Raw genomic sequence first — 27,173 nt, 5'->3', positions numbered from 1 at the left:
CACTTTAATCTGAGGGACTTCACATACATTGATGAAGCACCGTGCCTGTGAAATAACGAAATGACAGTTTATAGTTTGGCCAAGATTCGAACCTAGGCTTAGCAGCTGAGAGGCGAGAATGCGTGTACCTCAAGGCAATCCTGCCAGCACATTAAGGCAATCGGATATGGCAAAAGCCATGCTTCTTTCTGAGACTGTTTTCTCCCTTAATTTACAGAAGCATCATGCATTAGCTTACTTGTTCTACCCTCGGATTTGTTTCATCAGATTAATGACACCAATTTGTCAATTGCTCAGATTATTTAGAAACAAATAGTCTGTTACTAATAAAGTTCTCTCATCATTCATCTATCCACCGACATGTTAAAAAGTGGTCTTTTGCCGTCTTTGTTTTGACTTATATTATTTGCTCAAAATCTTTCAACTGCATATATTGTCAACTGCACACACTCAATCAGCAGAGCTTTCATCGCATGTGTGTGCATCAACTGATTGAGTGTTTGCATTATCTCTTGAAGGTGCAACCAGGGTTTTGAACTATTATGAATAACAACTCTTCATAGCCATGATGTAGAACATAAATACCTGTTGTAACCATCATCCAGTGAATTTACAGTGTACGAGAAGCACCCGCTCGCTCCCTACGGTGTTGTGTTATTATCCTTATTCAAACTACCACGAGATCCAAACCACCTCACTGCACTGGAAAAACGTCGGGACAGGAAAACTGTACTGTAGATGGTGGAGACTTGTAATACTCTCTCCCTCCTAGAGGTGGCACTACACAATACACATTTACATAGAGAATTTGCATTCCCCATCCCCCCCACCCCACGACCACCGGCAAAGATAAAAACACCCCGATGCACAAATTGGGGTCATGCTGATCTGATGTAGCAAGTCTGGAAGTAATTGACCCAGAACTGAAGGAGTAGCATCAAACACACACACACGCACACACACACACAATTATTATAGTGAGGATATACAGACAGACAGACATGTAAACTTATACACACAAGCACACCTCACCTATGACAAAGGCCGAACTTAAGGACCTTCCAAATTTAGATTCCAACTTGCCCTGTGCTTAATGGGCTTTGTCTGTCAATGTGCGATCTTTGACAGTTATTTGACGACCCTAGACATATTCCCCAATAACCTAGTCTCCCTCAATATTTCGAACCACAGGGTGGCCTAACGTTTGGTCACATGATACCAAGTAAATTTCTCAAGACAAATGCTGGAATATTTTCTTATGCAAAAGGAATATTATCATTGAAGGAGTGTAGAAATAATCGATACAGAAATCACAGACTTTAAAAAAAATACATGATCAAAGGCTCATTGTGGAGCTGACACACAAACACATGGACATACAGATGAACACACATGACACACACACAATACCAGACTGTTAGATGAGACAAACACATTCACTGTGCTTTGGGGGGAGTGTCGTCACTTCCCAGGTTACTCTGAGTTCCAGTGACGTCACAACAATGGCGCCACCTTTCTCACCACACTCAGCAGAGCATTTTCGAAGCATGAATTTTCTCCTCCCTTTGGATGCCAACATATGGGGATTGTCCGTGCTCTTAACATTTCAAATTCTGAATGTCAAGCAAGGAAGGAGCACGTACAATTTTTAGTCTTTGGTATTAATCATCAAAATGGCCTTCTCAACACGATTTAAAATAATAATGAAAATTACACTGATATTTCATCACGCGAGTTCAGCTGCATGTATTGTGAGACAGAACGAGAAAAATTGTAATGAAGGCAAATGTCTGACACTGTAAATACTTTTGTTCTCGAGTCCATCCATTGGGACCATACTCTGTGCAGAACATTGGTGCTGCCTAAGTAGTCTTCTTGGCTATTGGACACAATCCTGGACGGGTCGCCACTCTGACACAGGAAACCAGCAAGCTGGCACTCATTTTGCCGACCTGGGAAGGATGACAAGCAGAGTCAACCCCACCTGGTATTAATTCAACAGAAAGTGGGATTTGAACTCAGGATCCTAGGATCCCAAGCCCACCACCCTGCCCATTAAGCCAACACCAGGCATGTTCTTGAGTAATACTCAGTAAATTCCCTGCCGAGGTCACAGTGCATGAAAATTCACACAAAAAGCAGCAGCCAATTTCTACAACCTCAAAAAAATATGCAAAAGCAAGCTGAAATCTAAATTTTGCCTGTATTGCATTTTTTTTCTGAGGTTGCAGCATATTGTTTGGAAACAGCATAATACAAAAGTTATGATATTTCAAAATGAAAAAAGAAAACGTTGAACTGAGTTGGATGTGATTACACCTGTCTCAGCTACTTATCTTGTTTTAATGGAAATTCCAGAACCTTACAGCTCGTCTGATTTATGACAGACTGTCTTTGTTATTGGGTAAGGCTCTGCTACAAACTACTGAGATAACATGACAACCACACATCGACAAATCTTTCCAAATGTGGGATCCAGCTTTGAAGAAGAGAACCACCCCTTTCACATCTTCAGATGCATAGGGCTTTTTCTAATGTAAATAAAGGATTCTAAAAGGCAGTTTTTCCTTGGCTACAGGTCACAATCCTAGCCGGGTCACCACTGCAATGCAGGATACTCAAATGGCTCCTTCTTCCCAATAAGCTGGTACTCATTTTGCTGACTTGTGAAGGATAACAGGCTGAATCAACCCACCTGATGTTATTTTCACAGCACAACAGGGGCTCAGTGTCAGGACCCTAAAACCTTAAGCCAGCAACCTTAACCGTTAAGTCAACAGCTTTTTCATTTTAAGGCAGCTGATAAATTAACCTTTCTCGTGAGATGTTTTTTGAAAGAAATACATGTTAATGAAGAACTGTAAAAGGACAAGAAGGTTTTTTTTTGGTTCACTTGTTTTAGCGATGGACGGAAACTCGTGAATTTTTGCTTGTTGAAACATTTGGATTTCAGGATCACGGCAGATGAAGCACATTTTCAGGCTTCTGTGAACGAGCTACTGTGAGATTATGGAATGGATGCTGAAGGGTAATATTCTGTGGTCTTCTTTCCGAGGTAAAGCAGTAATGCTTATTCATGGAGTGGCCTGCTTTAAGAAAGCACTGGCAATGAAAGCCTGTCTTTTTTTTCATTTTATAGAGAAGGCTTCATAATGCCGAGGTTATTACTTTGGGATTTAGGCTTAAATTTCCATTTTGAAGACCCATTATATATTACGTAGAGATCAAATGGTGTATAATTGAATGCTCACCCTAACCCCAATTTTTGGTGTGCATTTCTTAACATGATGGCAATCTTGGGGGAAAAAAAGTATGTTTAAGGATGTTGAACCTCACAATTTGAAACCACACTTGTTAGCTTCATGTAGAAATTCATAACCAGGATTTTGAATACGTTCTGGGTTTTGATTTTTGTACTTTCTGTTTACTTGTCAAATATCACCATCAGTACATTTTTCATATGCCATAGTTTAATTTAATATAACATACAGTATCTTCTCCACTTATACTTAATATTGTTGTTTAATTTTTTTTATCATTGCCTTATGATTGCTTTCTGTTTACGATACACTTTTCTAATAGAAATGTTTGGAAGGTTGTGTTTTTTGTTTTCTTCATATTTTCTTTTTTTTCTTGGAGTCTCTTCATCTGTGGATCACCTGCATGATAATAAAATTCAGGGATGGGAATGTTTGAAACTTGTGCTATGCCTTGTCAGGCAACAGAAGCAATGAATAATTCAGGAGAGACGGCCTGTAGGTGAAGATGATTAGAATGCAAGCACACATTTACAGGACTTACAGTGTAAAGTTGAATCATTAAAAGCAAAACTGTAAGTCTTACAACTACAGTGCCGAAAGAAAGTCTACAACCCCTTTCAGATTTTTCACCTTTTGTTGCCTTATAGCCTTGAATTAAGTTGCAATAAATCAGACTTTTTCCACCTTTATTTACACACACACACACACACACACCCACACACACACACAGACACACACACACACACACACACACACACACACACACACACACACACACACACACACACACACACACACACACACATATATATATATATATCCACATATTACACGTATATATTCCACCTTTATACCCATAACTTACAAGTGAAAAACGAATTCTAAAAAATTCAGAAAATTAGTTAAAAATCCCAAACTAGAATATCTTGGTTGGATAAGTGTCCACCACCTCCCCCCCCACACTAATAATAGCTATTGTAAATTAGCTCAGGTGTGTTGTTACAAATCAATCACTTTCAAAATCACACAAGTTAACTGGCCTCCACCTGTGTTAAATTGCCATGATTCTGATTATTTCAGAATAAAAATCAGCTGTTCCTGTAAGTTTCCTCTGCTGGGTAGTGCATTTCACAGCAAAGACGAGAACCAAGGAGCTTTCAAAAGACCTCTGGGATGCATTTGTGGAAGGGCACAGATCAGAGGATGGGTATAAAAAATATTTCAAAGGCCTTAAATATCCCTTGGAGCACAGTCAAGACAATCATTAAGAAGTGGAAGGTGTATGGTATCACAAAAACCCTGCATAAGTCAGGCTACCCCTACAAATTGGATGACCAAGCAAGGAGGAGACTGAACAGAGAGGCCACCAAGAGGCCAATGGCAACTTTAAAAAAGCTGCAGGCCTTTATGGCAAAGACTAGTCGCTGTGTGCATGTGACAATAATATCCCAAGCACTTCACAAGTCTGGTCTGCGTGGTCGGGTGGCAAGAAGGAAGCCATTACTCAAAAAAGCCCTCTTTGAGTCCCATTTGAGGTATAAAATAAAGCACTCCAGAGATTCTGAAGCCATGTGGCAAAACGTTTTGTGGTCTGGTGAAACCAAGATGGAACTTTTTGGCCTAAATGCAAAATGTTTCATTTGACACAAACACAGCACATCACCCAATCCCTACTGTGAAGCATGGTGGTGGCAGCATCATATTGTGGGGATGTTTCTCAGCAGGGACTGGGGCACTTGACAGGATAGAAGGGAAAATGGATGGAGAAAAATACAGAAAAATTCTAGAGGAAAACCTGCTGCCCTCGGCAAAAAATCTTAAATTGGGATGGAATTTCACCTTTCAGCATGACGACCCAAAGCACACAGCCCTAAGCTACACTGAAGTACCTCAGGAATAAAAAGATAAATGTCTGCGAGTGGCCCAGTCAGAGCCTCGACCTAAATCCAATCGAAAATCTGTGGCATGACTTGAAGAATGCTGTCCGTCAACGCTCCCCACACAACTTGACTGAGTTTGAACATTTTTGTGCAGAAGAATGGGTAAATATTGCCCAATCAAGGTGTGCAAAGTTGGTAGAGACCTATCCCAACAGACTCACAACTGTAATTGCGATCAAAGGTGCTTCCGCCAAGTATTAATTCAGGGAGTGGACACTTATCCAACCAAGATATTATCGTTTTGTATTTTTAATTAATTTTCTGACATTTGTAGGATTTGTTTTTCATTTGATAGTTGTGTTTCGCCATGTGCAAATAAAGGTGGAAAAAGACTGATTTAATGCAATTTAATTCCAGGCTATAAGGTAACAAAAGGTGAAAATTTTGAAAAGGGGGGTAGACTTTCTCTAAGCACTGTAGTTCCACATGAGAAAAATAAATCACTCAGTTGTGGACTCAAATGTTGCTTTGAGTACTTTGAATTCAATAAATTGACATTACTGGTAATACTTGAACATTATGGCTTCATTTTAAAGAGGAATTGCATTATTTTATGAACCCAAAGCAAATAGTTTGAAGAGTGAGTGATAAACATTACAATGAAACCAAAAGACATTATTTTATCAAAATACATCTTTTTAAAAACACAACAGATATTCACAAAACGTTGTCATAGATTTTCACAAAACTTTAATGGATTTATAAGCAGAGAAAAATTAAACATGTTTATCGTAATTTGGTTTATTTGCAGCTTCTGAAAATGAGCATTTTGGAAGCTGTAGTACGCCATGCAGTGAATAGGAGTGCTTAAAAAGAAGGTGGAAGGGTGATGAAACCCACACAAACCTTTACTAGCAGAGGAAAAAAAAATCAGAAATAGCAAAAGAGAGTTTAAAAACAAATAACCACAGAACTGCAGAACTTGAAGGGCACTCAGTAGAGCACATACAGCTGCCTGGATATAGATGAAAATTCGGATCTTCACCAAAATCTAATCAATTCATCACACACCCAACCTGCACACTAAGTTTCATCCAAATCCGTCTGCAACTTTTTGAGATATCCTGCACACAAGCAAACAGGAGTGAAAACATGACCTCCATCCACCGAAAAAAGAAAGAACACACACACACACACACACACACACACACACACACACACACACGCACACACACACACACACACACACACACACACACACACACACACACACACACACACACACACACACACGTTTTATAGAAAAAAAAATTACCCCCTTTTGAGGGGGTTGCTCGAATATGGCATTCTTCTATGCAGATCTATCCATTGCATTAGTTTTGTGCAAGTCAAAACATTCCTTTTCTTTTTTGACAATTTCAATCCATGTCTTTTTCGATATCATCTTGTCTTTTTTCCTTCTACCATGAGCTTTATTGCTTTTTTTTACAGCATCATCTTGTGACGTTCATTCTGAGTCTTCTCTTCCTATGTTCTTCTTCACTTGTATTCATTTTTTAAAATCTCTTCCTGTTTTCTGAGCTTGGAATTCTTTCTTTCAGGAAACTCCATTGATCTGTCACATCATTCTCATCTTTGTTCTTTCTGTTTGTTTTATATTTTCAATTTACAGTGCCACATTTCAATTCCACACATCAACACTGATCTGATACAGGTTTTATAAATCCTAACTTTAACAGATACTGAAATGTGTCTGCACCTCATAATACCACCAAGTTGTTTCCAATTATTCCATGCTGACTTTATTTTTGATCTCCTGGTTAATTCTGCTTCCCTTGATACCGCTATCATGTTTCCAAGAAAGCAGGAACATTTGACCATTTTCTAAATTAAATTAAATGAGCAAAGTGACATTTCTTTTTGTTCCTCATCTTTTTCTTGAAACCTTCGGATCTTTTATGGATGTAAATACCAGCTTTTGTTGTCATTTCCTGTAATACTACTGCACCTCTTGTTCAACATACAGAAAAGGACTTGGAAGGAATCAATTCAATGTAGACAGTGTTATATACAGTAGGTGTTATATACACCGATATATATATATATATATATATATATATATATATATATATATATATATATATATATATATATATATATATATATATATATATATATATATATATATATATATATATATATATATATATATATATATATATATATATATAGATAGATTTATATATATATATATAGATATATATATATATATATAGATATATATATATATATATATCTATATATATATATATATATATCTATATATATATATATAAATCTATCTATATATATATATATATATATATATATATATATATATATATATTTTTTTTTTTACGGTTTTACGCCGGATGCCCTTCCTGACGCAACCCTGGTCGCCTCTAACGAAACAGGGATATGGTACACCTATTCCAACCGGGGCATACACCGGGCCCAGTACATTGGTACTTACTTCGCCTAACTCGGAAGGATCACAGGCTGAGTCAACCTGCTGGTGCGTATTAATTCAAGCGGCCAACGGGGCTTGAACTCGGGACCTTTTGGATCCCAAGCCGCTACCCTAACCACTGTGACATTCTTTTTTTTATTCGGTGAAAGCCACTTAAGGTTTTTGAGTTGTATATATATTTTTTTCTTCACTTTCCTCACTCATATTATCAAATGCCTGTTCATCATAGCATTCTTAACAGAGTAACAAGGTATATACACAATATATAATTTGTCCAGAATAAGTTACTGCTTTCAATGTCCAGATGGGAGTTTGTCTCCGCTCCCCCACCCGTACTCTCGTCGGTTATCACACTGACTCCAAGTTGCCGATTCCCAAAAAATTGCCGATATCAGCGAAGCACTAATATGTGTGTGTGTTCCTAAAAAATAACATATTCTCTCTGCTAACTCCCTTAACCCCACTCATCCCTCTCTCTTTGTCCCATCCTTGCAATACCCCCTCCCAAGACAGTGTAACACCCTCATATCATCCTACACCTCTCTCTCGCTCTCTCCCTCTCTCCCTCTCTCCGTCTCTCCCTCTCTCCCTCTCTCCCTCTCTCTCTCTCTCTGTCTCTCTATCTGGACATATCCGTATGGTGGCTATGTCTGCATGGTGTTTGTCACCGATGTTTCCGAATGGGATTTGTCTCTGGACGTGTCTGGATGATATTTATCTCCGGAGATGTCCGGATGGGAGTTTTTCTCCGGAAGCATCATAGCAGTGTTTGTCTCTGGATGCATCTGGGCGGTGTTTGTCTCCGGACACGTCGGGAAGGTGTTTGTTTCTCGATGCGTCGGGGTGGTTTTTGTCTCCGGACACGTTGAGGCTGTGTTTATCTCCGGATGCATCGAGACGGTATTTGTCTGCAGACATGTTGGGGCAGTATTTGCCTCTGGACACGTCTGGGCAGTGTTTATGCATGGAAGGGAGTTTATCGCCGGACGGGAGTTTACCTCTGGACAGGAGTTTATCTCCAGATGGGAGTTTATCTCTGGACATGTTCAAACTGGAGTTTTTCTCTGGACAGCTTGGCTCTGGATGCATCTGGGCGGTGTGTGTCTCCGAACGTGTTTGGCCGGTATTTCTGTCCAGGTGGGAGTTTGTCTCCAGACGTGTCTGGGCAGTGTTTGTCTTGGGATGTGTCCGACCAGTGCTTCTCTCCGGACGCATCTGGGAAGTGCATGTCTCTTTACAGCTTGACTGGATGCGTCCAGATGGGAGTTGGTCGTCGGATTTGTCAAAGCGGTGTTTGTGCCCTGGCAGCTTGGTTCCGGATGCGTCCGTCGGGTTTTGTCTCCAGACATGTCCCGGTGGTGTTTGTCTCTGGGCCGTGTTTATAGTATGGCCGATCAAAAATGGATTTCAGACATTATTTTGTTTCCATCTTCACTGTTATTCTATGCAGAATCATGTTGATCAGACAGTATGAATCTTAATTAATGCTCCACTGCACATCTGCCTTCCCTTCTCCCACCCCTCCTCACCCCCCCCCAACCCATCCTTTCTCCTCCACCCCTCTTAAAATAATTGTTGGGTTTTTATTTGTTGTTATCTGCTTTATACAGTAAGGATTCCATGCATGTATGAATCAAATAGTTTTGATAGTGGCAGGATCAGTTGGGGGAGAGGGGGGCTGGATGGGTGGTCAGGGGGAGTTTGTTCAGGGAGATGCCTTGTGTGTTTGCTGTTTATGTAACAGTTTTGTGTTGAATTTAGAGGGCTAAGGGCTAAGACCAGTGTCGCACGTGAAAAAGCTGAATGCCTAAACTCGGTGTTTGCAGCTAAATCTTGTGTCCAAAACCCATCACTTTCTCTACCCACCTTACCCAGTCGCACCCAACTGTCCCTGGACTCTGTGTCCTTTTCTCCTGACAAGGTGGAGAACTTGCTGTCAAACCTCGACTCAGATTCTGCAACCGGTCCAGACGGCATCAGCCCACGTGTCCTCAAAGCCTGCTCTTCTGCTCTTGCTCACCCTCTCTCTGTTCTATTCACCCTCTCATTTGCTCAAAGTCATCTGCCATCTGCTTGGAAATCTGCAAACATCACTGCCCGACATAAAAAAGGTGCAAAAACAGATCCCTGCAACTACAGACCAATCAGCCTTCTCCCAATCATCAGCAAGGTTATGTAATCCATCATCGCTTCAGACATGAAATCCTTCCTCTTCTCCAATGGCTTGATTTCCGATCATCAATTTGTGTGTAACACAAATTAACAGAGTCCTGTCCTCAATGCCAGACAGGAAATCCGAGCCGTATCCCTGGACATATCACGTGCTTTTGACACAGTCTTGCACCCTGCCCTGCTCACCAAACTCTCTTCCTATGGTATCCAAGGCCATCTCCACTCATGGCTCGCAGACTTCCTCTCCTGTCGCAGTCAACGTGTGGCCCTAAATGGAGTTCTTTCATCCCCTCTTCCTGTCCAGGCTGGAGTTCCTCAAGGTAGCGTTCTGGGCCCTGTTCTTTTTCTGGTTTTCATCAATGATCTCTCCGACTCTGGAAAATCCTCTATATCTCTTTGCTGATGACTCCACCCTCTGCCGTACCATCTGCCATCCCTCAGACTGGCAAACAGCAGCTTCTTCGCTCACTGCAGATCTGGATAAAATCACAAACTGGTCCAACACGTGGAACATGTCTTTCAATCCAGACAAATATCACACTCTCACTATATCTCTTCGAAAGGACCGTTTAGAACCCCCCCCCCCCCATCCACTTTCTCAACAATCCTCTGGAAGAAGTCCTTTCTTTCAAGCTTCTGGGTCTCACTATCTGCCATGACCTTTCCTGGGAAAGCCACATTTCAAACCTCGCCTCAAAAGCCAGTCGCCGACTGGGAATCCTCCGTCGTGCAAAGTCCTTCCTCGGCCCTCCTGAGCTCCTGACCACTTACAAAGCTTTTGTCCGTAGCCTGATGGAGTACTGCTCTCCCCTCTGGGCTGGTGCTCCTGCCTCCCACCTTTCTCGGCTTCATGCTGTGGAAACCAAGGCATTTCGGTTCATTGGCATCTCCCGTGATGAGGCTGAGTCTTTGGGCCTCTCACTGTCTCACCGTAGACAGATTGGTGGTCTTTCTTTCTTCCGTCTCGTGTCCCGTCTTGCCCCCCCCCTGCTCTGTCTGTGATTTGTCCCCACCATATTTCCACAGGGCACTCAAGGTCCCCCAACAACCCCCTCCTGGTTAAGCTACCAAAATCACGAATCACTGCTCACCTTCACTCTTTCATTCCTCTTTTTTCCCGCCTTTGGAATACACTCCCTCACTCTATTCTTTCCCATTCTTCCCTCCAGGCCTTCAAAACAGCTCTTCACCACCACCTCTTATCATCCCCCATCCAAATCCTCGATCTTTTCTACCCCCGATAATCCACCCAAGTCCACTTCCTTCAAATTCCCTGCTTTCCTTCCTGAAAGTCCCTGTAATGTCCATCTTCTATTCCCCATGTTCCCCGTCCCATCCCTCTCCCTTCCACAGATCTAATGTGTCTGTTCCCCACTGTTTTGTCCCTCCCACTCCCACCCCTCTTGTCTCATGCCCCCTTGCTGTGTGTTGTGTGTTAGCTCTCACACGAGCTTCAACAAGGTGTACAAAAAATAAAAAAAGACTATACCAGAGGCAGAGGTTAGCTTGAGGAGCGAATAGAGTATTATCTCCTTCTGTGTGAGGAGTATTGCATCCTCCACAATATTTTTGTTCAGATTAAGTTCCTGCTGTCAAAAAAGTGCTTCCACTGGTAAGAGTTGCTGAGTTAACTGTACGACATGATTCCTGTGAACTGCAGGCTCAATTAGTTGTTTTTGTGCGTTGCTCGGCAGATGGATGGACCGTCCACTGAGATGTGACTCCAACTGGGAATTCAAGCCACACACTACTTTTTGTCAGTTTGCTTGGTATTGTAATGCGATCTTCAAGCATAAATTTTCTACTTTCACACAATCCACTGAAATATAGGACTTATTATCATATTCTTGAGATATGAACAGCTGACTGAGTACATATAAATTCTTACTTTCATCAAGAATATTTTGCATTTTAATGTGACTCGCTGATCAGAAATGGAGATTGGCCATTTATGAAGTTAAATAGTCATGCTGACATACAAGCTTATGATACTTAATGATTTAAAAATAAAAATAATAATTATATTTATAATGCATCACTAAATACTTATTTTGATTTACCTTGCAATATATTTGTGTACAACCTTCAATTAGAATCACATTCAGTTGTTTTCTAATTCAACTGGAATCGGTTGATTTGAAGTATTCAACCCAAATGTACACAATTTTCCATTCAGGATTTCACCATATATGTTTGAAGCTCGGTTTTAAAACAATTGTTTACTCATTTTGATTTACAATTGCAATACTTGATAGAGTGCAGATTTTAGAAGAGCAAAACCAATGTGGAAGTCAAGGTTTTGTTATTCATAGCCAAAGATGGCCATTCACATTCATGTGGATCTAACTGATGTCTCGACAAACACCACTCCATAAAATAGCAGGCAGTGTAATGTGATGGTGATCATGGATATCCAAGAAGACCATACCACTGACTATCCAGAGTTTTAGGTCGGAATTTAGAAGTCAGCTTGGAATCTTAAATGTTCAACAATGACCACTACTGACAGACGGGTCTTCCAGGTTAGCTTCTCTCCGATGGATGCCATAAACATTACATTGTGCGTCTGCATGTCAAACCTAAGGTGATCATTTATAACTGGGTAGAGATTCAAAGCCTTGGCGAGACATCTCAAAGGTAATCAATATGAAAGTATGCATTACCTGAGATAAGGCAGTGTGCAGAGATGCCGATCAGCAATGCTATGGAAAGAAATGTTGGAGGAAACAGTTATGTCATGCAGTATCAAAACAAGGAAAACTAGAGGGGGAGCACTCGGTAGAGTGCAAAACCTCCGCCGCCAATACTGCTAGGTCACTCAAGTGAACCTGATATCCTATTCATTCAATTTGACGTCAACAGTGCTCACAGAGTTATAGTTTGCAACTTTCCCTTTTACTTTTAACTTTTACATACTCAATTCATTCGTCATAACTTGATTCCTTTAGACAGAAATTGATTTTACGTGGGTATATCCACCTGAAGTTCCAAAATCAGCCGCAGTTATAATTTTGGCATGGTTTTTGTTGGAAATCACTTATAACATGTAGAAATGCAAAAAAAAAAATCTAAATTTTGTTGAAAAAGAAGTTACAAAATTTTTTTTTCTCTGACAATTTTTTTTGTGGTGGTGGGGGGGGGGAGGGGTTGGAAATCACTTAAAACATGTAGAAATGCAAAAAAAAAAAAAGTCAATTTTTTTTTCAAAATGCCCGCCATAGCGGCCATATTGGATTTTGGACCAAGTCCAAAATCTAATGGCATGATCCTTGGACCATACCTAATCGCCCCACCAAGTTTTGTCGAAGTCTGTCGAGGAGTTTTTCCGTAACACTGTTCACAAACAAACAAATGAATCACTCATGGAGTGAGGAAGTTGTCGAAGTTGTTTGAAAATTTATTATAACTTCATTGCAGTCACACGGATACAGCACAAGAAACAGCATTTACAGTTCAGTCAGTTGCCATCATGAACAACATTCGAATGTGGAATGTGATGTCAATGGTTTAAGTCAAAAACTCCATCATCACCTCCACCTCCTCCGCATAAAAACAAGCAAAATTCTTACTGAAAACTGAAAATTGACACACCTGCGTGATGGTAACGTCATAATGGATTGGTACGATGTGGAGGGCCTTTCATTGTTAATAAAACTGGCCTGCACTGCAAAATAATACATCACGTTTGCAGAATAGTGCCATTGGCGCCTGAGCGCGATAGACGAATTTTCGGTGTCAGGCGAACTATTGAACCGGAACAGTCACAACGAAGGCCTGGATATCTCATGAAAGAGTAATATCTGAGCTACATTCTCACCTAGTTTGAGCCACATATCGCAAAAATTGATGGAGATACGCGCTTTCAAAAATGGCCAAATTATGACACATTTTTGCTGATGGGATCCAGAATACAAACCGGAAGTTGATCAAATTACGTCAGCTAATGGCCAATCGTATGTTTTACATTCCCTAAAAGTTTGAGCACAAAATATAAAACTTTCGAATTTTAAGAATATTTTTGTCATGTAAATGGGCTTTTCAATGCAAATTTCAAACATTTTGTGACGTCACAATCTGGATCCGATCCGGTTGAAACATGGCAGGGTGAAAGATATTATGACCCTACATAAGCACATTAAATATCTAAGCAATTGAACAAGAAATGGCAGAGAAATGATTTTTTGAAATTTCGTCCCATGTAAATGATTGGGATTTTTTGAAACTTTGTGAATTTTTCGTGACATCATCATTTGATCCAGGTTCACCCAAATTTATAGGTTCAGTCCTTGGGTGATTATCTTTCATGTCAAAATGTTTCGTGGACATATACACAAGGACGGCTGAGAAAATCGATGCACAGACAGACAAACACACACACAAACAAACAAACAAACTCTTAACTGTACAAAGTGACAGAAGTTGTCTTCGACAACTTAACAAACAGAAAGGGGTGAAAACAGTAACCTCCGATCTTCGATGGCGGAGGTTAATGAAAGATAAAAATATACAGTTGTTAGATCCATTATTTTGACACTTTGAATGAATGTATGCATCCCATCCCATAAATAAAACAAAACAACAAACCAATGAAAAGGTAAACAAACAAAATGCAAATGCTCTTCAAATTTCAAGTTAATTGGATTAATATTGAGGATTTTAGAAATTAGGCCTATGTTGACATTTTAGTCTATAGTAACCACAAAAATAATAGGTGGTTGAATTCAGTGAACTGATATGTAAATCCTTTTCAAATTTCAACTCAATTGGATGAAAATTGAGGATTTTGTAAATTTAGCCCAAATTGGCCTTTTGGCATATTTTGACCTTTTGGCCAATGTTTACCTCAAAATTAATAGGTGTCTGAATTCAGTGACCTGATGAAAATGCTGTTCAAATTTCAAGTCAATTGGATGAAATTTGAGGATTTTAGAGAATTTGGCTCAAATTGGTCTATTGGCCTATGTAGACCTTTTCGTTCGACCAAATTTTACGAAACTTCAATGCGGGACCATCGCAGGGTTGGTGACATTAATCTGAAAATTTCAGAAGGATCGGTTGAGCAGTTTGGGCTGGAGGTGAGCGGACAGACACACACACCACACCGCACCACACACACACCCCTCTCCTTCAGCGAGGGTAACAAGGATTCTGATAAAGACAGACAAAGTATATATGTGGGCTTGTGGGTGTCAGTAGGGGAGGTTTCAAAGGTGTAGTCAGTATATGGAGTCATATGAGAGGGATTTTGCTTCTTTGTTTTAAACTTCTGTATTTGGAACAAGGAGGCATCGACAAGTTGTATGAATAGGAACAATGAGGGTGGGTAAGAATTCAAATTAAGAAAAATATAACCGTAAAAAAAGGAAACTAAAAGTGGGGAGTGGTGGAGGTAAGAAAAGAGAGGGTAAGAGATTGGTGAGAAAAGTGTCATGGAAAATGAATCGACCCAGATGGGACCTGAACCCCGGCAGGACTGGGAACAGTATCATCTGGCATAACAGCAAGCAAGTGGCCACTTAAGATGTTTGCTCTTACTTCAGATCGCATGCTGCATCTCTCAGCCAAACGGGTAATGTGGTACTTCATTGAAAGGAGAGTTATACAAAGGAGAACCTTTAGTGATAGGCCTGAGAGGATCCTGCGGTTCGAGACAGCTTAAGCCTACGGGGCTGAACAGAGATCAGGGATCCCTTCACGGGGAGTTCAAGTCTCCGCCGTACCTTGAGCGAGTTCGGTACTTTGCTCACTGTGCTGTACTCGGTACAGCAGCGGCAGAAGGGAAAGGCCATCCCCTCTGGTCAAAACGAGGAGGGTTCGAGTCCCACCTCCGCAAAGAGAGGGTTAATGCCCCTGCTCACTAAAAATGTTCAAGTCCCCAAGGGGGAGAACGAATAAGTGTTATGAATGTTTGTTGAGTTACTTGTTTGGATTTCTGTTTGTTCATTGTACTCACTGGAAGTTTGCTTGCTGTGAAACTGTTGCATTGTATTGTGCAGAGGTGTTACGGATTTGTAAATCCTTTCATGAAAAAATTGTCTAAAACGCTGGCACACGTGGAATACATCTGGGTAAGTTTTGTATAGGTTAAGAGCACGCTGGCATACGTCGTAGTACGCCGAGCTGTTAGACAAATTTTCCATGCTTGAAATTTTTCGACGTATGCCAGCGTATGACTCACACGTTCCGCATGCGCTGGCCATAAGTTGTAGGCACGTTACACGATCGTTGACACTAGTCGACACATGTTACTTGTAAGTTACTCATAAGTCGAAACACGTCGAGGTAATGTTTAGCATACCCGAAACTTAATTCTAACCTATGAGTAACGTGTTGTAGGCACGTTACGCGATCGTTGACACACGTCGACACACGTTACTTGTAAGTTACGCATAAGTCAAAACACGTCGAGGTAATGCTTAGTGTCAGTGTTCCAGACTCCCTGTTTTTTTTTGTTTGTTTTTTCTTCGGTATGACGGTGATGTTGACACTTCGATTTCTAGTGATGTTATAATATAGTATAATTAATAGGCTGCCGCTCAACGATTTAAATCATAACCACACTAGAAATCGAAGTGCCAACATCACCGTCATACCGAAGGAAAAAAAAACCCAAAAAAATCCAGGGAGCCTGGAACACTGATGCTAACCATTACCTCGACGTGTTTCGACTTATGAGTAACTTACAAGTAACGTGTGTCAATGATCGAGTAACATGCCTACAACTTATTGCCAGCGTATGCAGAATGTGTGTCATACGCTGCCATACGTCAAAAAATTTTCAACATGCTGAAAATTTGTCAACGTACTCGGTGTACTACGACGAATGCCAGCATGCTTCAGCGTGCTCTTAATGTATGCAAAACTTACCCATAACGTATTCGGCAAATTTTTCATACATCGGCATACGCTGGCTAAAACGTCAAGGTGTGACAGCGGCTTGACACTTCAATGTCTAGTGCGGTTATGATTTGAATCGCTGAGCCGCAGCCTATTAATAGCCTATGCCACGTGATCGTCGGCAATACGCTGCCGCGCTATGCATAAGTTAGACTATCGTTCGGCATAGGTTGTGAACGCCGACAACACGCTCAGCATTCTTTGATACAAGTTATCTATATGTTATCGAAACGTTCTGTGTACGTTACTAATACATTATGCATACGTCCAACGCGTTATGAATACGTCCAAAACTAGAAAAAAACATCAATAGTTCAGCGTACACCAGCGTTTTACATACATTTTGATACCTTGCCGTACGCTGGCTAAAACGTCAAGGTGTGACAGGGCCCTAACAAATTGTACACACTTTACAGTGCAGCTATGATTGTTAAAGGGTCACTTCAGGATGTGTCCGCGATAGATTGCCCTTGGCCTCCGACATCTGCTGATCTTACCATCGATAGCGCGAGAAACTTCATCCCTGTCGAACTGTATAATTTCGTATCCTGTTGTGTTGGTTTAGCAGCTGGACAATCTGACGCTCGACACTTTCGCGTCCACTGACCGTGAAAACGAATCTAAACCTTTGGCCATTTGTCAAGATACTGTCTACTTGGCTTTGCGGGGTAAAAAAACTTACTCCCAAAGCACTCGCATTAGGTATGTCTATCCGCCATTTGACTGGTTCGGCGTGTTTGCTGTCCCTAGTCAATAGATTGGGTCACTGTGTTTCAGCGAATACGGTTATCGCCTTGGAGAAGAGTCTCGCTGAATGTCAGTTGTCTTCACAGCCAGTACCCAAAGGTTTCGCTGAATCTGTACCTACCATTGCTGTGTGGGACAACATTGACTTCGGAGAGGAGACTCGGTCTGGGGCAGGCACAACTCACCACACGAACGGTATCTTGGTCCAAGCTAAAGTCCGTGAATCTCCAGAGACTACGCAAAGACAACCATTGAAAAAAGGTATTCGTTCATTGAACCCGCCCATCAAGGAAATAGAGCAGTACTTTCTGAGGGCAAAGAGAGGTCCCTCTCCCCCAGAATCAGTGTGAGACTGTGCGAATGATCCTGAAATGTCACAGACATTTCGGACTGCTCTCCAGTTGGAGATGGCGTATGGCATGTGTAAAATATCATCCGTTTCTCTGTCGTCGATTCCGAGTTGGAGCACGTTTCACTGTTTGGAGAACAGGCAGAAGAAATTTGACAAATCAGCAATGCACCATCTGCTTGTTATTGAGCATCCACCAACCGAACTCTACACGGTCAAAGAAATCTTGAACAGGAGCTCCAATCTTTGTGATTGTTTCAAGCTTGACTGCATGGTGTTTGTTTTCGACCAAGCCATTTACAGTAAAGTTCAACAAATACGATGGACCGATGATCTTTTCGGGCATTTTGTCGTTCGTCTGGGAGACTTTCACACAACTATGTCCTTTCTGTCCGTGATTGGAAAACGCTTTGTGGACAGCGGCCTCAAAGACGTCTTTATCGAATCTAGGATCATCGCAAGGGATCTCTCACTGTAGTTATGAATGGACACCAGTACAACTGGAGCATTCAGGCTCATAACATAACGTTGGATGCCCTTATGCGACTTTGGTTTGAGGCGTTCCTGGACACTTTGAATGATTACAAAGAAACATCCGCTCTCAAGGTCATCGGTGATATGAATGATTCGTTCCCTAGTTCTGACTTCATTATTCTGACCAGTGGTTCAGAATTCAGCAGTCTGCTTACGACCTATAACGACTTTATTTCGAGAATGAGATGCACACATCCAACCTTTGACCTGTGGTCAACTTACATTGATATGGCACAGACATTTCTTTTGTTCCTTCGCACGACCCGGGAATTGAACTGGGAGTTGCACTTAACGGCGTTACGTGAAATGCTACCTTGGTACTTCGCATATGACCACCCGAATTACGCGAGATATGGAACAGCGTACTACTTTGAGATGTGTGCTCTGCCGTACACACATCCTACTGACAGTACGGCCATCTCGATTCCGGGCCAATGGACCATGCAATGCACGGGCGGTGAGTTCACATCGATAGCCTGCGACCAGACCATTGAGCAAGCCATAAATAGGGACGCAAAGACTCCCGGCGGACTGAGCGGACTGACTCGGAATTGTGGCGCAACTCAGAGATGGATCCTTAGTCAACATGAGACGGCTGCCATAGTTCACAAGTGTGAACGTATGACAGCGGCAACAAGAACTGACGGTGATTCTTCAGGGAAACTCCAAAGGCGCAACTTCAAGCAGATGAAAATGCAGTCCAGGACGTCATTTCACTGCTTCGCTCAATGCATAATCCTTTTGACAGTTGCCATTCCAAACTTTTTAACATCAGTTCCGGCATAGTAGCCACTCCAGAAGCTAGGTCCGATATGAAAAGTACGAAAGAAGTTGGCGAAAAAGGTCTGCAAGACTTTATCGCCCGACGATTGATGGAACGGTCTGAGCAGTTTTTCATGCCGCTGAAGGCAAATAAACTCAGAACATTTTCAATGCCTATGAAGACCAAGTCTAAATCGGGATCTGAAATTTCATTGAGAAATGATCGGAAGTTCATAGCTCGAACGTTGATTATAGCCCAGAACAAAGGTTTCAATATGTGTACGGTACTGAGTCATTCATTATCTCCTGTTTCTATGCCTCTTTCCTCAGATCATGCGTCCTTATCGAAAACGAACAAGGCAGATTTATTCCACACTTTAGAGTCCACTGTACCTGATTGTTTGGTAGAGAAGCTCCCTGAAGCTGCACTTATCATTGATTTCATGGGACTTATCCATTCCATGAAGAATGTCTATGATACATTTGGTTCCTTAGCCAATGGTGTCCTCAACAGTGTGTTAGAACTTGCCCATCATTTCAAAAGTTCTCGTGTTGATCTTGTGGCGGACACGTACCCAACAATCAGCATCAATAATTATGAGAGGCGACGGCGTGGATCTGGCGGTGGACAGATCGTGAAGTTATTTGACAAGAATCAATGACTGCCTGTTCAGTGCCCCTAATATCTGCGCATTTCTGAAAACAAGGTTAGCCTTAATGAATTCCTGTTCACCCACTGGTCAGACTTGATGAACGCCAAACCTGCAAACATTTGCATGTACCTCGCTCATGGAAATTCGTGCCACCTTTTGCAGTTCAAGGAACCATTTGAGGTCCGTGTGGTTGACGAACTAGAGTGTGACCATGAGGAGGCTGATACGAGGCTCTTGCTACACGCGCTACACGCATCACAAAACAACCACAATGTGATCGTCCAAAGCCCAGATACTGACGTAGCAATGATTGCTCTATCCCTGAAAGAGAGCATACCTTGCAATTTGTACTTTAATACGGGCATCAGGAACAAAAACCGCATTATAGACCTACAAAAAAATTCAGTCATCTCTGGGGGACTCGGCGAAGGTGTTAATCGGTCTCCACGTATATACTGGTTGTGATAGCACCAGCACATTTCATGGTCGTAGCAAGAAAAGAGCGCTGGATTTGATGAAAAACTCTGCAACATTCATCTGTACATTTACTGAACTCGGTAAGGACTTTACCCCGTCCAGTAGTCTAGTGCAGGGCCTGGAAACCTTTACATGTGCTTTGTACGGTCATGCAACACTGCGTGATCTGAATGAAGCGTGGTATACCTCAGTTCCTCTTTGGAAAGACGGCTTCCTCCAACGAAAGATGCTCATTATCAGCACGTACTGCGGTGTGCGTATCAGGCTAGCATCCACTGGAGATCACTGGAGAGACGCGTTACAGCTCCTTCATCTGAAGGTCATGTGTGGGTTGTCAAGGACGATGACTTGCACGTAAAGTGGATGGACCAGAGCATTGTCCCCGATGCCATATTGGATGTTGTCCACTGCAAATGTGCTAAGTTTAAATGCGACAATGCTCACTGCTCCTGCAATAAGGCAGGACTGCCATGCACAGACTTATGCGGCTGCAAAAACTGCATGAACCGTTCTGAAACTCCTCGTGAAGTGCAAATCGAAGTGGATGAACCCGAGGAGGATGACTGGACAGCCGTGTGATGTCCTCTGCTCTCTGTCTAATTTTCCTGGCCCCGACTAAGTTACGTTTCATATTAGTAATCATACTACTACGTAGTCCCTCTGGATCCGACCCAGCAATTCAACCTTAATTATATAATACATACTGTAAAGAAGACTTTAGAAAGCCGTTTCAGTGTGAATGCGGCTGATCTGGTAATCATTCGCTGTCGAGCAAGGTCATTTGGCTCTACGATTCTAGGGTTGGTATGGTGCCTCTTCAAGGACTACATTGGCTAAGTAGACATTTGAACATTAGTTTCACACATGTATTTGCAGTTGACATCTCTATTATTAGACACGAACAACGTCATTTATAGTTTCGGACAATAAAAAGCATATATAATATTTTTCCACCATATTACTCTGTTGCGTTTGTAAGGTCATGGTCCACAAGGGCCGTTTCACCTCTAAGAGCTCGTACACCTTTAACGTGCAACTTTACATGTGCAACTGAACAAAGCGCTATTTAATTAATTTTGTCTCATAAAGCCGGCGATAGCGAGTCTCCTCAATGGACATCATGTTCAGAATATATTCCACATTCACAATTGTTATTTCACAATTTATCCAAAATCCCCATGGCTTTTAAATAAAACTTCAACACTTGCTTCAGCGTCTATCCAAGGCAGGGAACACACATTTATCCTTCCCTGCCGGTAAAGCACAGACATTCCAGTTTAGTGTTGGCTCGTTCAGGGAGATTCGTGACATTGGTTTTTATCAGCACCAAGCAAGTGGCCCCAAGCCAAAGTGGTCTCATCATGAGCCAGTAACCAAACCACGAACAGCCAGGCTGCTTTAACTCTCTGCCTAAAGTTCCACTTTCAATTCATTCATTATTTAGTTGTTGCAATATCATTTTGAACAAGACATTCATGTATGACGTCGTACAGTAATCTTCAGTTCCTTATCGAGCTCGCAATCGCTTCTTATTCAGATTTTCACCAATATTGAATTCACACACACCACCTCTCAATCTAGTCTTAAAACACTCTCAATGACAAAAGGGAGAAAGGGAAAATGATGTTTGGAGAAGGAGGCAAAGGAAGGAGAATGATTGAATTAAAGGGTTTGGGGTAGGGATGGGTGTCATAATGCCACAATTTTACAATACTTTATATACTTATCTCTCAAGGAAATGGCATTTGACACAAGTGAGTGAACTATTTTTTTGTATATCTTTTTTTGTTCTAACATATGCAATTATATGTGCATACCTGGTGGAATACCAGGCAGACAAAAACAACCTCCCAAACACTGCACACAAGGGCCATGATATAAATGTTCTCTCTATGACCTGCTTGAATGGGCAATCTGTATTCTCCTTTTCTTTGAGCCTCCAGATCCCTATCAATCTCCTTGGAAATGTTCCAGTGTTTCTGCCTCCTTCACCATATAGACTGTTACACATACAAAGACTATTTATTTGAACTGCTCAAGCAGAATGCAGAGAAATCACTCTTGTTTCCTGTTTAATGTTCTAATCAATATTCGCTTTGAACATTAAAGGCCATTGTGTGCCAGATTTTTTTTAAGGCCATTGTGTGCCAGAGTCTTGGCTAAATTTTTACTAACTGTATTTTTTGAAGCACAAGTCGAATTGGCTAATTTTGCCATTTTTATTTTTATTCATTCACAGATGGGTCCATTTGGTGAAGAGGTGAGATAAACTATTGGAGTTAGCAAAACTCAGTCAGTCAGAACAATAGAGGCGTTAATTCCTCTTTATCTCTGACACTGTGATAACGTATTTTTGCCGATGGTGCTTCCAGTGTCATGAATATGAATGAGCTGTTTGTGCACATTGTTTAAACTACTTTATGGGATGACCTTCTGGATAAATGAGGAATTTAAATAGTTTTTAATGACGTTATATAGAGGTATTTGTATTTCAAAATATTTATCAATTTACAGCACCACGACCAATCAAATTTGTCACTCGTGCTATCAGCGTTGGGGAATATCGAGATTCAGACAAAATTGTGGCTCGTAGAAACATAGATTGTTCTTGAAAATGCAAAGTAACAGTTGAAAAGACCCATTCCATGTCCTTTAACTCAAGACTGCATGGGGTAAGGTGCTCTATGAACTCTTCAGTTCACCATTTTAACGTGTCTCTATCTGACTATCTTACGTAGGACGAGCAGTCACTGTAATTTCACATTGACTACAAATGACACGATTTCAACATGTTAGAGTGACCTCTGTAGTTAATTCCTCACAACTCTGTCCTCCATTTTCTTGTTTTTAAGCATATTTATTTGTTTGCATTTAGATTATACTGTGATATTAAGCCAAACAACACATTTTACAGAAGAAACATTGTTCATGCAATAACAGTCATATTTGCCAAATACAAATGTTTTTCACACATTCGCTTGTTCTGCTTCAAATCCCCATTTAAAAAAAAATCTAAGTCACTTTTCCAATTTAGAAACGCATGCTTCTCATCAAATATTGTGTATTTTACCTTGTACTAAGCAAAACAACAAATTTTGAACAAAAAAACCTTTTTCATGCAAATTTGCCAAATACAATAGCTTGTTCTGACACAGTTTTTTCTTCAAAATCACTATTCTAATGCAGAAATGCATGCTTCTCATCAAATATTGTGTATTTTATCTTGTCCATATCAAAATAACACGTTTTGCACACAAAAAACTAATTCATGCAAAAATGGTCTTATTTGCCTAATACAGGCATTTTTATCACAATACAAAGTTCTGACCCTGTTTTTTGTTCCAAATCATTATTTTAATGCAAAAGCGCTTGTTTCTCAACAAATTTTTTGTATTTTACATTGAACGGAGCAAAACAACACATTTTGCTCAAGAAACCTTTTTGATACAAAAACGGTCTTATTTGCCCAACACAAGCGTTTTTCACAATACATGAGCATTTTCTGACACTATTTTTGGATGCAAATCACCATTCTATCACAGAAACGTGTGATTTTCCTCAAACAGTGTATTTCAGCTTGTACTCAGCCAATCAAAACATTTTGCAGAAAAAAACCTCATTCACGCAAAAATGTGGTTATTTGCCGAATATAACAAAAAAATTAACACAATAGCTTGTTCTGACACCGTTTTTTTGTTCAAAATCACGAGGCTAATGCAGAAATACATGCTTCTCATCAATTTTTGTGTATTTTACCTTGTATTAAGCAAAACAACACATTTTGCAAAGGAAACCATATTCATGCGAAACGGTCTTGTTTACCTTAATACAAACGTTTTTTCAGTCATTTGCTTGTTTTGACCTTGTCCCCCCCCCCCCCCCCCGTTCCCTCCCAAGCACTATTCTAATGCAGAAACTTGTGTTTTTCATCCACAAGTCTTTTTTTTCAGGTTGTCCAAAGGAAAACATCACATTCTACACAAGAAACCTAATTCATGCAAATATGGTCTTATTTGTGCAAAACAAGCATTTTTTCACACATTCGCTTGTTCTGACTGTTTTTTGTTCCAAATCACTATTCTAATTCAGAAACGCACTTTTTCCATCAAATATTGTTTATTTCAGCTGGAACACAGCAAATCAAAACATTTTTCTCATGAAACCTTAATCTTGCAAAAGTCTTATTTGCCCAATATAAGCGTTTTTAACTCATCAACTTGTTCTAATCCTGTTTTTTGATCCAATCTTACTTAAATCATGAAGAAATGTGTGTTTTTCATAAAATACTTTTTAGTTTCCTTGTATGAAGCAAAACAATATATTTTATACGAGAAACCTTACTTATTCATGCAAAACAGGTCTTATTTGCCGAATCCAAGCATTTTTCATACATCAGCTTGTTCTGACCGCTTTATGTTCCACATCATTTTTAAAATGCAGAAACGCACGATTCTCATCAGATATTGTGTATTTTCGCTTGTATGAAGCAAAGTAACAAATTTTGCTCAAGAAAACTTTTTGATGCAAAACGGTCTTATTTGTTTAACACAAGCGTTTTTAACAATACATTCGCATTTTCTGATGCAAATCACAATTCTATCACAGATACGTGTGTTTTCATCAAATAGTATGTATTTCAGCCTGTACTTAGCCAATCAAAACATTTTGCAGAAAAAAAACCTCATTCATGCAAAAATGGTGTTATTTGCCGAATATAATCTTTCTTTCTTTTTTTTTTAACACAATAGCTTGCTCTCACACCGTTTTTTGTTCAAAATCATGATGCTAATGCAGAAGAAATACATGATTCTCATCAATTTTTGTTTATTTTACCTTTTACTAAGCAAAACAACACATTTTGCAAAGGAAAGAATATTCATGGGAAAACTGTCGTTTTCCTTAATACAAACGTTTTTCAGTCATTCACTTGTTTTGTCCCTTTATTTTTTGTTGTTGTTGTTTTGTTTCCCCCAAAGCACTCTTCTGATGTAGAAACGTGTGTTTTTTGTTGTTATTTTTTTTTAGCTTGCACAAAGGAAAACATCACGTTCTACACAAGAAATCTAATTCATGCAAAAACAGTCATATTTGTCCAATACAAGCGTTTTTCACACATGCTGACGTTTTTTGTTCCCAATCACTATTCTAATTCAGAAACACGTTTTTTTCCATCAAATATTGTATATTCTAGCTGGAACAAAGCAAAGCAAAACAAAACATTTTCATGTGAAACCTTATTCCTGCAAAAATCTATATGCACAATATCAGCGTTTTTAACACATCAACTTGTTCTGATCCCATTTTTTGATCCAATTTTACCTTCTCATTAAGAAACATGTTTTTCATGAAATAGTGTGTTTTCGGTTGTACGAAAGAAAACAACACATTTTACACAAGAAACCTTATTCATGCAAAAACGGTCTGAAACGCCGAAAGAAAATTTTTTTAATCAACATATTCGCTTGTTCTGACTTTGTTGTTTGTTCTAACTCACTATACTAATGCAGAAACTCGTGTTTTCCATGAAATATTGTGCATTTTAGCTTGTACAAAGCAATACAGCACATTTTAAACAGGAAACCTTATTCATGCAAAATTGGACTTATTTGCGCAATTCAGGCGTTTTCAACACATGAGAAAGTTCTGACCCCATTTTTGTTCCAAATCACTTCTAATGCAAAACCGCTTGTTTCTCAACAAATAGTATGTATTTTAGGTTGTCCCAAAGAAAACAACACATTTTACACAAGAAACCTTGTTTATGCAAAAACGGTCTGATGTGCCGAAAACAATTTTTTTATCAACATATTCGCTTGTTCTGACTGTTTTTTTGTTCCAAATCACTATTCAAATTCAGAAACGTGTTTTACCCATCAAATATTGTTGATTTCAGCTGGAACAAAGCAAAACAAAACATTTTTCATGTGAAACCTTATTCCTGCAATTGACTTATTTTCCCAGCCTTACAGGCCCAGTTCTAGTTCCTGCCGAATTGGAGTTACACCTAGTGAATACTGCTCTTACGTGACTTTGTGGATTCTACTTTATCACCTGAATTTTTCATCATACTCTACTTATGCTTGCCAGATGTGTTCTTCTTTTACTCATGGACAGGGCATTCCATTTCTTCCCAGAGGAGTTTGTCTCAGAGTCGTCAGATTTTTTTTATCACGGAATTTTCGCAAGTTATTTCGTGTTCTCAATACTGCTTGCCATTTGTTTCATATCGTGATTCCCAAGTGGAGATGGTTTTATAATTAACTTGAAGCCAAATTTTCACGAGTGAACGTTTTTTCCAACTGTTATTCAATCTAACTAATAAATGGTTGAGTAGGAATTGTATTTATCATGTTCGCAATGTTTGCATACCCATTCCCTTCCCTCTAGTTTTTTGTCATCACGAGTATAAAAGCCTGTCAAAAATCACGGGTTTGAATTATTTTATTCGAAATATTCAACGAGACTGGAAGATATTATGTTTCGTAGCAAGAAACGTTATTTTAAAACATGATATATACAAATGTGACCCTATTTTCTTTGTCTTCTGGGATGTTTCATTTTCATGGTAATAGCCTTGTGAGCATTCCAAAGTCTGAATCCTTGGCCTAGCGTCAGGTGTGCTTATATCTTCCCCATTTATTAGAAATCCTATGGACATAAATGAACACTCATTTTTCACATCATGTGCAGCAAAATTTCACCTCTCTGCACCTGTATTTATTGTTTTTAAAAAGTTTCTGTACACCACCCTTGAGGCTCAGTTGCAAATCACCATCTACATTTCCAATTTTAATCCTGAAAAATAAACCGTAGTGAACAGACAGTCTTGTTGAAAGATTGACTTTTAAAGCCCTACTTAAATCATCCTTATGAAAGGGAACAGACAAATGCACAAATATACAAACACATACAAATACATGATTACACACTATT

The 27,173-nt window shown here is 40.1% G+C and overlaps 1 long non-coding RNA gene across 1 annotated transcript in view; it reads right to left on the bottom strand.

The window, feature by feature from the left end:
* Nucleotides 1–5,944: 5,944 nt before the first annotated feature.
* LOC147032391 (uncharacterized) overlaps nucleotides 5,945–27,173 on the bottom strand; it is a 33,214-nt gene continuing 11,985 nt past the window's right edge. The window contains exons 2-3 of the long non-coding RNA XR_015052061.1: nucleotides 12,485–12,523; nucleotides 5,945–6,264 (exon numbers count right to left, since the gene is read on the bottom strand). This is a non-coding gene — a long non-coding RNA (uncharacterized LOC147032391). The remainder of the gene's footprint in view (nucleotides 6,265–12,484; nucleotides 12,524–27,173) is intronic.

Source organism: Eptatretus burgeri, chromosome 2, assembly GCF_056783735.1.
Source record: "Eptatretus burgeri isolate ZD-2024b chromosome 2, Ebu_testis_v1, whole genome shotgun sequence".
NCBI lineage: Eukaryota > Metazoa > Chordata > Myxini > Myxiniformes > Myxinidae > Eptatretus > Eptatretus burgeri.
The sequence above is the reverse complement of the archived record's forward strand: the minus strand, read 5'-3'. Positions and strand labels throughout refer to the sequence as shown.